Here is a 10,675-nt window from a genome sequence, read left to right on the forward strand (position 1 = left end):
GATGGTTGCTGGTAAACTGAATTAACCCCTCTTTCTTTGCATATGCATTGTAGCCATGGAGTGATTTAAATATCATAGACATTCTAGTTTTTGCTATCTTTATTAGTGTACAAATGACAATATTCTGAACAGAAAAGTTTAAACCAAAACGCTAGGTGCATTTTAACAGTTGAAAATCAGAATTACTGGCCTGAGAAAAAATAGTATCACCTACTAGATATATTCATGATAAGACAATTTTCAGAATCTGAGTATAGCAGGCACACATAGTATGATGAATAACAGTAAGCATCTATAAAAATTCTGAACATTCTATTAAGCACTATTTATATTTTTCCACTTATTCTGCTGATTTGTGTGTTTTTCTTTGTGTAAAACTTTCTGTAAACATTTTCATCGGCTGTGCAACATTTACGAAAATAACAAAATCAATTCAGACACCTTGAGAGTTTACAGCGGTGAAAAATCTATTCATTTGTATCTGGGTTCCTGAAAAATTTTTAATAGATGAAGATAGCATTTTTAAAAATTAATAACAAGAAAGACAAACATGTTTTAAACAGGCTAGTGTCTTTTAAGTGTATCATTATTCTTACTGAATATACAGTTTTACAAAAGATATCATTTTGAATTGTGTAAGTATAAAAACATAACCCCAATTATTATGCTATATCAGCAGATATCACAGTAACAATTTATATATCATTCAAGAGGTAATTTAATAGAATTTCAGATATTTCCCCATTTAAATAATTATGTTCTATTAGCATAGTTAATGGATATTTTAAATTTCTCCCACTTAGAGGAAATTTTAGGTATTTACTTACTAGGAATTTCAGGAATTTTCTTACTTAAAAGTGTAGCAATTTGTATCTGTTGTTGTATTCCTCAGTGATCCATCATTCATCCAGCCACAGATCTGCAGATAACTTCTAAGGAAGTTCATTTTTTTTTTTTACTGATAAATGAAATACAGCTCTTTAAGAGGTATGATGGACATTCCTAATACAGACATCTGACAAATTAATCACATTTTTTATACTTAAAAATTCCAGAAGTTTAAGAAAGACACAGAATTTTAAGCTATTATCATTGTACTACAATTTTATAATGCATAAAATAAAAGTATTTTAAATCTCCTGGGGATCTATATCACAACTCATCAACTCTCGAAGTCTGAACTCAGGATTTGCATTGCCACTGATAGGTTAAAATATCAATGTGTTTGTTAGAAAGTTTATATTTTAACACTTTTCAACTTTTCAGTTTTTCTGTATTAGCTTTCCTATGAAATAATTATTTAATTATATTATATGCAAATAAGTTATTTAAGCATCCATTATTCCATTTATGAAATAATGCTGTGTAGAGCCACATATAATTAACTAGGATTATCAGTCACTGTCAATACTTTTGTTTTAGGGAAGGTATCATCCATGTAAGCAGTGTAGCTTAGAACCTGGCGTATAGAGAATAATCAAAAAAGCCCAATTGTCTCTTTAAATTTATAATCAAACCAGTTATACATGCTGATAGTCTATATTGTAGACCCTGGAAACAACTTCAACTTCAACACACATAACACTACTTATTAAGAGGATTGGAGAAAAGGTTACATTTCTGTAATTAACATTAATATTGTAATGATTTTAATTTTCGAAAGAGAATAAGTGAGTCAACAAAGTTATTTTTAGAAAACATTATTAAATATTTTTAGAAAATTTGCAAAGAGGATATTTTTTAAATATTTTAAAAAATGGATAAATATGGCAAGGTGCCTTATTCCTGTAATTCCAGCACTTTGGGAGGCTGAGGCAGGTGGATCACTTTAGACCAAGAATTGGGGATCAGCCTGGATGACAAGGGTAACCCCATCTCTAATAAAAATACAAAAAACATCGGGGTATGGTGATGGGATCTGCAGTCCCATTTACTCGAGAAGTTGAGGGGAGAGGATCAACTGAACCCAGGGGGTCAAGGCTGCAGTGAGTCGTGATCTCTCTACTGCACTCCAGCCTGACAGGAGTGACACTTTGCCTCTAAAACAAACAAAAACCCAAATTGATAAATAAATTCTCCAACTCTACTTATCAGTTTATATACTTACCTGACTGACTTAAACATGTTTATAATGAGTATTAGAAATAGCTAATAATTCTTGTTAAATGCCAGGTACTCTAAATGGTGCTTTATAATCCAAACTTCAATTTTTACTTTAACTCAATGAGGTATTTACTCATAGGATCCTTATTTTATGCAAAAGAAAATTTAAGCAGAAAGAGAGTAAGTACCTTCTTCAAAATCACATGTGTAAAGAAACTTTGTAAAAATAAAAAAAAAAATCAGATCTAGCAGTACTCCTCCTCGAGTCTAGAGTTGTGATTGCTATACAGTACTGCTTCTACATGAAATCTGCTCATGATATTCCTTATTTTAATGAGAGCACCATCCTGTGTGTGTTAGTGTGTTTTCACACTGCTGATAAAGACCTACTGGAGACTGGGTAATTTATAAAGAAAAAGAAGTTTAATGAACTCACAGTTCCACGTGGCTGGGAAGGCCTTACCATCATGGCAGAAGGTGAAAGGCAAATCTTACATGGTGGCAGATAAGAGAGAATGAAAACAAAGTGAAAGGGGAAATCCTTTATAAAATCATCAGATCTTGTGAGACTTACTTTCTACCATGAGAACAGTGGGGGGAAATCAGTCCCATGATTCAATTATTTCCCACTGAGTCCCTCCCATAACATGTGGGAATTATGAGAGTTACAATATAAGATGATATTTGGGTGGGGGCACAGCCAAATCACATCACTGTGCAAGCATCTATTACTGGTTACTTTTTGCTCATGATAGCACCTTCTTCCAAACCTAGCTGCCAGCAATTCATCTATTCCAAGTCCCATTTTTAAAAATTTCTTCTGATCTTACATAATTAGAGAAAATTGCTAATCAAATAAACTGAACTTTGTTAGAAAATGTTCTCCTTGTAATTATACTGTTCTCCATTTCCTGTAGTGACTAATATATGTTATTTCAAGCAATGCAGCAAGCTTGAGTCAGATAACCTAAAATCTCTTTAAAACATGACACATAAGTCTCCAAAACATATCATTAACTGCTTATGAAAGTTATATGTTCATACCTCCTGGGATAGACACACGATGATTGGTTATGCTTATTCACTGACAAGTAAAAAACAATAAAATGTATTTAATAGTATTGTAGGAAAGCATAACTCAGGAAACTTCAGTAGAAAGTATAGGTCTTTTCCTCTGAACAGACAAATTGAATTTAATTATAGAAATGTCCTTGTCTATGAATATTATACACCACATGTGGTTATTTTGATAATAAATTAAAAGATTATAAAATGCATAGAATTCAGTAGTAATTAACATTTGATACATGTTCTATAAAATGATAATGGTGATGCCAGGCATATAAAATTTGGACTGTTTATTGTCATGTGCCTAAGTTGTTTCAAGTAATACACTACTAAATCCGTAGAGAAATTTTGGGAAGGAGCATGAAATTTGTGGTAGGCCCTAACTGCTTTCTTCCATGTTAAAAGTCACATCTTGTCCTGACTTACGATTTTTTATAGCTGGGTTTCATAAGTAGTTAACATAAACATAATAACCTTTTTTTAATCTAATATATTTGCCAACCTCAGACAGTTGAACAAATGCATTTATATGATGGGCTGCTAGCCAGAAACAAATTCCAAAATCCATCGTCTACTAAGTGTACATAATTGCTTTAAATGCATTATGCTAAAATTTCAATCACAGTATCTCTGTTATTTCAGAATTCATGTCAAACTAGAAAAGAAGTCATGAAAAATTATCACAGTTCTTGAATGCAGGTGTGTGCCAGCTGACAGTTATATGTTGATATATTTACAAGTTTTCTTTCTTAACAATTTTATATTAAGGCTACTTATATTTAAACATTAGAATTTCTTAAATGATATCTGGTACTTATACTTCCTTATTGAAAATTAGACTTTACAATCAGGCTTTATGAGTTGTGAGAAAGAGACTAAAGTCTGCTTTGTTTACTTTCTCAGAAACTTTCATAGTATCTTTCACATGTAAGGAGTCTAAAAATGTTTACATATTGAATGAATAAATGAAACCCATATAGTTAAATGCAAGTTTAAGTGCAAATTCATGCTCTTTCTGATAATTACCTGAAATCAGAAATTTATGTGCTTGAGATAAAATCAAATCGAAAAACATGCAATGGAAATGCATTGTTTCTGCTGTTCTGATCAGTGAATGTTAAGTTGGTACTGTTTCTTCCATCAATTCCCTGTGCCCCTACAAAATTCAAGCTGCCAGTTTAAAACCTAACATGATTATCTCAAAAGTTTACATGCTGTTAACCTCTTTTACTTGGTGTTGTAAGTTAGATACCAGGAAAACAAACTTTGCTATCCTGAGAGTGTTGATATAAAGGTTAATCATAATATTATGTGAGGAAAAATACGATGAGAGTTGTAGGAAGCAATGTTGAACAGAGGGAGAAGTTGAACTGTGGTGGACAAGCAATGGAAAGCTTGTCCAAAAGAAGACCTGGACCAGCTGAAATCTAAGTTATGAAAAGAACAACAGGTCTTTAAACCTGCCATCAACTATTGGTTGTGGCTACCATCAGGGAGGGGCACATAATCTTGTAAGTGATGACTGGTTCTCTTCGGCCAAGTATAGTTCCTGACATAGCTGAAAATAAGATCTGTGTGTCATACCACAGCTTCCACTACCCAGAGGTTTTTAGTGTATTGATAAATAACAAAAGAAGTTTATTACACTACTAAGTTCGATGGAAATCTTTGTAAAGTCTTAAGGTATGAACAGATGTCACTATTTCTGCATAGTTACTGTCAGTAATGAGCTACTGTTGAAGAAAATGCCTTACCAACCCATTACAGGAAATAGAATTTGTATAGTTTCATAGGATATGATTATGTGTATGATTATTTTTCAAGATGATGCTTAAAAGTTTGCAGTAAACACTTAACTTCTAGAGCTGACAAAAGAAACGTCCTCCTTGGAGTGGAAGCTGAATGGTCTGTTGGGTGAGGCCTTTAGACTTAACTCCAGAAAACTGCCATTTGTGTTTTTACTTTTGCTACAAGGTTCCTTAATTCTATCTCTATGGAAGCTAGAAATTAAAAATTTCTAATTATTTTTGTTGTTGCTTCTTTCAATTATATCCCCCAACACACACACGTACACACACACATACACACACACACAAATAAAAATAAAAAAAACTTAGTGACACTTACTGTATTTCAATAATTATAATAAGCAAAACATTTAACACATTATATAACCAGAAATTTTCTAAAAGCCTTCATATGTTAGACTATATTAATTGGGGCAAAGCTAAACTGCTGTAACAAAGGATCCAAAATTATAGTGGTACAAAAACAATGACTTCACTGTTCTTTCATTTAACAGTTACCGTATTAACGTTCCCATCTCAGGAACAATTCTTCTCTTCATGGGTATTTGGGGCATTTAGCTTCCTTCTAAACCATTGCTCTACCATACTTGAGAGATCAAGTTATCTTCCGCATGTTTGAAGCTATATTCTAACAGTAGAAAGAGAAGGTGGAGGTGGAGGTGGAGGATTTATTTCTGATGTCGTTATTCTCAGACCAGAAATGGCACACTCCACTTCTGTACAAATTCCATTGGCAGATACTTAGTTACTGGTTTATAAGTAACTGCAGAGCAAGCTGTTACAAAGTATCTGACTGCACTAGAATGTGTCTGGCTATAATTACACTATAATGAATGAAAGAAAAAATCTTAGTGGAAAGCTAGCAGCTCCACTGGTTAATTAACAAGTCGCTTTTTTTTTTTTTTCTGCTTTCATCATCTGTGTTTTTCCCCCCTTTCCTCAGGTTCAAAATAAATATTTTCTAGTATTTGAGGGAAACACTCCTCAAATGATAATTGTAGGGAAGCAGACTCCACATTATCTGTGGGTACCCTGAGATTGATGGCAACAAAAGATTGAGAAAAAGACAGATTAAAAGTGAAAGTGGGACCAGGGGGCCATCACTTATTACTGGAGGCAGTGAAGGCTCTGAGCTCTGGTCTCTCACACTATTGGTTACAATCACTTTGATGTATAGGGTCGGGGTGGAGTGATGGTAGGGAGAGAGTGACGTGATGGAGTGAGTTAGTGAGCCGGAACTGGTGTGTCATCCTAAGAACTGGTAACAGTGACAGCTTGGTAGTTTCACAAAACAAGAACATGTAGTTATCTTTAGCCTATTATCTATGTGCAGCTGGTGGAATGAGGGCCTCACAAGGAGCCTAGAAGTCTGGTTACATCTTAGTGCTATGAAGGGGTTTTACATCTTTGAGCACAATGTTTATGCTAACTGAGCCTAGGTCACTCTGCACTGGTACATGAAGCATGGAGAGGCTTTCCTCCCCAGATGCCTCCTGCAGCCTTCCAGTTTACTGTTCCTGATTTCTTTTGCACATATAACCGGTTTATATAAGCACACGGTAAACCCTTCCTGTATTGCTGCTTCTCCCAACAAGAATGATCATAAATATTGTTCTAACTGTGGTATTCCTATTAAAGAAAAAGTATTTGAAACCAAAATCAGATGCCATTTTTTATGCTGTATTCCTCATAACTTCTTTTATTTTGAATGAGTAGCCAAGCTTTTTGAATGTGATTGGTAGTGGTAAGGAGAGGAAGGGCTAAAATTAAGACAAAGGATGAAAATTGTCAGTGTTTCAAAAATATTGGCCTGCTATAGAAGCCTATGTATTCCAGAGACTAAAGATGTCATCCAGTTGATCAATGCTTTTAGCAAGTCATGTGAAAAGACAAGAAAATGGCAGGTAAAAGGGTCCCACCAGAAATCCTTGAACTGTTTCTCTGCAACCCAAGCAAATCAAATATAGCTTACTATCAGGCCTGCTTCTTGCCCTTTTATTAACTTATCTTTGGTTTGATTATAATTACATACATGGAATTTTCTTTAATATAACATTATATTCATAAGTCACAAAAAGTGTTTAACTGCATAAGTCTGTGTTTGATGACTAGAAATATATTAATTTAGGTATTCTTCTCACTCTGTAAGAGCTTGTTCCAGTGATTAAAAGTATTTGAGTTAACTTTAAATACTAGGCAAGACCTTGTAGATCATTCAGCTAAGTTTCTTCATTTTAAAGATTAGGAAGCTATTGGACAAAGTTGTTAAATAGTTTGCACAGTATCATGTAGTTTATATATTTCAGGTCATGGCTGCAAACTCAGTTTACTGACCCATTCTAATATTCATTCCAGTGCACCTCACTGCCTTTCCATTCTCTTCCTCTCATTTTTCTCAGCATAATTGTCCTTGTCGTCTACTTTCTAAACATCTGACATCTTAATTAACTTTTCTAACATCAGAATCTGGAAACTGAGAATAATTCCATTTTTTTTCCCCTAGAATTCAGTCTGCCTTTAAAGTGATATTTGTTAAACTCTCATTTTTCAGAAATGTTCTATACCAAATATATTATGGGGGCATTACATTGAGAAATGTGCGTTATGACTTTTCTGATATGCATAATATATAATAGCATATTAGATGCCTTACGCAATAATTTATCCTAAATAGAAAAGTGTTTAAATTTGAATAAACTACCATTTTTTGAAAATTATATTCAATATCTTTTTTCTCTTTGCACCTATAACATTAGACTGTTCCGTGTGTTCCTTTAAAAAGCTACCTCAGACTTATGATCTACTATTCTTAGGAAGTCTCTGAAACTGAAAGAATGATCAATCTGGAAATAGTATTTGATATATTTACACTTACCAATAAAACCCATGATCAGAATTTAAGATGTCTGCCCAAGACACTGATCATTAATTCAATAAACATTTTTAAAGACTCAGTGTGATTTATATTAATAAAATTTCATGTCACATACTGCCTTTGTGTGCACTGATGATTCTAGCTTTTTTTGGTATAAAGGGAAACTTTGGAGTAATGTGTCTCTTATATGTTTGTAAACACACACACACACACACCCACACACACGCCAATTTACAAAGGATTCGAAGAAATGGAAGGTGAGGTTGTAATAAAGAATAAGAAATGGCGTCATCCACCCGCACCCACCGGAGCCTGTTCACGTCGACTGCCCAGAGTTGGCAAATTCTCAGCTCTGAGCCGAACCGGGCTCCTTCAACCCCCGTTTTCTCTCCTATGAAAACACTAAGAATAATGTCACTGCATCAGTTTTTACTAGAGCCAATCACCTGTCATGCCTGGAGCAGGGATCGTGCCCGGGTTGCCCTCAGTCCCAATAACCGCGCAGTGCACACCTGTAAGGTGTGCAGGAGTCAGCGGGTGAAAGCTCATGAACTCAAGGAGCACAGTGGACACATCACAGGTGTTGACTGGGCTCCCAGAGCGCCACATCGTCCCTTGCAGGACAGACTGCAATGGCTACGTCTGGAATCAGGAAGATGGTGCCTGGAAGCCAACGCTGGTGATCCTGAGAATTAATTGTGCAGCTGCCTTTGTGAACTGATCCCCCCTAGAGAACAAATTTGCTGTGGGAAGTGGAGCACGACTTATTTCTGTTTGTTTCTTTGAGTCTGAAAATAATTAGTGGGTGAGCAAGCACATTAAAAAGCCGATTCGCTCCACAGTCCTCCGCTTGGATTGGCATCCCAGCAACATTACGCTGGCAGCAGGATCATGTGGCTTCAAATGCAGAGTGTTTTCTGCCTACATTAAAGAAGTGGATGAAAAGCCAGCCGGCACGCTCTGGGGCAGCAAGATGCCTATTGGGCAGTTCATGTCAGAGTTTGGTAGCAGTGGCACTGGTGGCTGGGTCCATGGGGTCAGCTTTTCTGCCAGTGGGAGCCTCCTGGCCCAGGTCAGGCATGACAGCGCATGTCTGTTGCTGATGCCTCAAAAAGTGTGCAGGTCTTAACTCTGAAGTCAGAGTTCCTGCCACTCCTGAGTGTGTCATTTGTATCAGAGATCAGCATCATGGCTGCTGGCCATGACTGCTACCCAGTGCTCTTTAACTGCAATGACCTCAGCTGCCTGACCTTCATCTCCAAGTTAGACATTCCAAAACAGGGCATCCAATGTAATGTGTCTGCCATGGAAGGCTTCCGCAACATGGACAAGAGGGCTACAACTGAGGACTGCGACATGGCCTTGGAGACGCTGCACCAGAATAGCATCACTCAAGTCTCTATATATGAGGTGGACAAGCAAGATTGCTGCAAATTTTGCACTACTGTTATCAATAGAGACATGACAATTTGGGATTTCAAGACCCTTGAGTCTTCCATCCAGAGCCTCCAGATAATGTGAAACTGAGTGAGTCTCCGCCATCCAGCATGACAAACTGTGGCCAACCGCAGCTGTGCCGAGGCATGATGGTGAGGAAGCCAGACCTAAGGAAATACTGACAACACATATCATGCTAATACCGCGTAGTTTTATTTGAATATAAAATTGGTGAAAGTGTTTTTTAAAAAAACAGTAGTTTTTTGTTTGTTTGTTTTTGTTTTGCGAGTTAAATCCACATTTGACCAAAGCTTCTCTTTAAGTAGTTTATTATGTAAAATTGTCACACTAACTTAAAAGACAGGGTGAAGGAGATACGTAAATTGTCCACTAAAAAATTAAATAAAGAAACAATGTGGAAAAAAAAGAGAAATGTAATATATGCAATAAATTTAATAAAGTAATATATGTAATGAAGAAATGTTTGGATTGTGTCAATATACTGCTAAACATAAGGATTAATACAAAAACATCTGAGAAATAATACTGCACAGAAATAAATACATTTTGTTTTGCTTTACTTTGTTTTTATGAGACAGAGTCTCACTCTTTCACTCAGGCTGGAGTACAGTCACACAATCTTGGCTCACTGAAAACTACACCTCCCGGGTTTAAGGGATCCACCCAGCTTAGCCTCCAGAGTAGCTGGGACTACAGGTATGTGTCGCCACATCCAGTTCATTTTTTCATTTTTAGTAGAGACAAGGTTTCACCATGTTAACCAGGCTGGTCTCTAACTCCTGACCTCAAGTGATCCACCTGCTTTTGGCCTCACAAAGTGCTGGGATTACAGATGTGAACCATTGCCCCTGGCCCAGAAAGAAATATTTGACTCAGAGAAACACACACACACACACACACACACACACACACACACACGCTGTTGCCTGACATTTGCCTCATAATACACAATTTTTATCCCTATTTGTATCTCTATCTACTCAAAGTATCATTTTAAAATACATATTTAGCTAATATTTGATATACATTATATTATTAAGAACTTTGTATTGGTTGGCAACATACAAATAAAGAATATTGTGAAGTTTGAAATATTTAGTTATAAAAGTCAACTTGTGATTCAATTTTATTTAGAATTTATTAATTTGAATTTTTATTGTGTTTAATTTTTCTATGGACTATGTTGGAAGTGACATTAATTTTATATTATTTTACCAGGTTTCTTAAAATGCCTATGATTTTTAAATAGTATGCTAAATATAAAATTTCTAAGAACTTTGCAATAGCAACAATAATGGGTAATAATTAAAACTATTAACATTCACTAGTTTAAAACCAATTTAATTTTTACATGTAAAAGTTA

The 10,675-nt window shown here is 35.4% G+C and overlaps 1 pseudogene; it reads left to right on the top strand.

The window, feature by feature from the left end:
* Positions 1-8,305: 8,305 nt before the first annotated feature.
* On the top strand, positions 8,306-9,375 carry LOC105710727 (actin-related protein 2/3 complex subunit 1A-like; annotated as a pseudogene).
* Positions 9,376-10,675: the final 1,300 nt, after the last annotated feature.

The sequence above is a fragment of the Aotus nancymaae genome, unplaced genomic scaffold (assembly GCF_030222135.1).
Source record: "Aotus nancymaae isolate 86718 unplaced genomic scaffold, 86718_ANA_hifiasm-v0.15.2.pri h1tg000033l, whole genome shotgun sequence".
Lineage (NCBI taxonomy): Eukaryota > Metazoa > Chordata > Mammalia > Primates > Aotidae > Aotus > Aotus nancymaae.